The 2,019-nt window shown below is 39.8% G+C and overlaps 1 pseudogene; it reads left to right on the forward strand.

The window, feature by feature from the left end:
* The first annotated feature begins 286 nt into the window (after window positions 1-286).
* Window positions 287-953, forward strand: LOC132014495 (ADP-ribosylation factor-like protein 6-interacting protein 6; annotated as a pseudogene).
* The last annotated feature ends 1,066 nt before the right edge of the window (window positions 954-2,019 follow it).

Genomic DNA, 2,019 nt, shown 5'->3' on the forward strand with positions numbered 1-2,019 from the left:
AACAACAAAAATGTAATAACAAAGAGACACTGTCAGGTCAGGAGATAGCCTAATCAAATCAATGGCAATAAATCAGTTGCAAAACTCCCACTTCTGGTTCAAAAGTAGAGATTGGACTAACATTCTTGAGTTATGTTTGCCAGCTCTAAATACCTTTGAGCACTCACATACTGGACCAACTAAGCCAAAGAATTAATGATGCTATGACTCTAGTAGGCTCTGATGACTTCAATCTGGACTCTGTCATTTTAAGGCAACTTTTGTCCCTCCTCCCCCCATGTGTTTCATGGAGAGCAGGAGGTGCCTGGCAGCTCTGCGAAGATGCCTCAGCACCTTTGTCCTGCCCCGTTTGCCCTGCTGGCTGGCGTTTTCTCCCTTCACTCAGGGGGACAGTTGGAGTGAGGATGAAGTGGATGACAAGGACAGATGCAACCAAGTGGCCCCCAACCTATGGGTGGAGTTCTCAGCCAGGGTGTCATCAGAGCCTAGGAAGGGCTCATTACTTCAGTGGGACTGAGACGGGTCTCCGGGTCTGACCGATCAGTACAACGGCATTTTCTCAATGGATGCGGGTGGCCAAGCCGTAGGTGGCCAGTCCATCCAGTTCCTCTCAGTTCCCTGTGCTATTCGCCATCCTTCTTCTCGTCATTTCCTACCTGATCATAAAAGAGTTAACATGCTGACAATTTGAAGAATAAAGATGCCATACATATTGGGCTACTAGGATTCTGGACTCGACTTTAAATATCTCTATCAGCAGGATTCTCTTGCTGTAGATTTTCTTGGACAGTGACTTATTTTGACTCTTTTGAGCCAGGAATGTTTCCTCCTACCTCTCTTTCACCTGTCAGATTCAAGAAACTGACCAGACATTCTTTCCACGTGGGTTAAATACCATGGCAATTTTGAATGATATTCTAGCTGCTCTTAACTATAGCATCGTCCTCATGTAAACCCACACCAAAGCAAAAATTTTGGCAAAACTTAGTCATGATTGTTCTGTAAGACAAGGGAAGAACAGCATTTGCCTACTCATTAAAGACCAAGACCAAGAAACCTGCTATTCATTGTGTGGTTCATATATGTGTCATATCATTGTCATTATGGAGGACTTCCTGTTTGTTTTTGTTTTGTTTTTTTATGGAGGATTTTCTCTTTTTTTCTATTTTTTTTATTTTTTTATTTTTTATAAACATATAATGTATTTTTATCCCCAGGGGTACAGGTCTGTGAATCGCCACGTTTACACACTTCACAGCACTCACCATAGCACATACCCTCCCCAATGTTATGGAGGATTTTCTTAAGCATCATTCTAGAGCCTAGGCATCAAGAATATCTGAGTATTAAGTTTCAAGTAACATCTTAAAATTGTAAGATATTTACCTCATCTTTGTACTTTTTGTGTGTGTTGTCCTTATATATTATAGAAAACACTTTAATGGAAATCAAACATGAAAATTTGAATACAGGACAATGCCTACTTTTCTATGTGTAATACTACATTTTTGCTAAGAAATACTAGTAGTGCTATTCAACTGCAATAGAAATACTTATTTATTCATTATATTAGGATAGCTAGGAAAGCAAAAAATACATATTACTTTGACATTTTATAGAAGCTACTTTCACTTTATTTTACTTTATTTTAAAGATTTTATTTATTTATTTATTTGTTTGTTTGTTTGTTTGTTTGACAGAGAGAGGGATCACAAGTAGGCAGAGAGGCAGGCAGAGAGAGAGGGAGAAGTAGGCTCCCTACTGAGCAGAGAGCCCAATGCAGGACACCATCCCGGGACCCTGAGATCGTGACCTGAGCCAAAGGCAGAGGCTTAACCCTCTGAGCCACCCAGGTGACCTTAGAAGCTACTTTTAAATCAGAATAGTTTTTAATAATAATTAAATCAATAGAAGGTACATTATATATTTTTATTTATTCATTTATTTATTTAGAGTTAGACCCATGCCCAGCATGGAGCCCAGTGTGGGGTCTGAACCCAAAACCCAGTGAACAAGACC

This window comes from Mustela nigripes, chromosome 3, assembly GCF_022355385.1.
Source record: "Mustela nigripes isolate SB6536 chromosome 3, MUSNIG.SB6536, whole genome shotgun sequence".
Lineage (NCBI taxonomy): Eukaryota > Metazoa > Chordata > Mammalia > Carnivora > Mustelidae > Mustela > Mustela nigripes.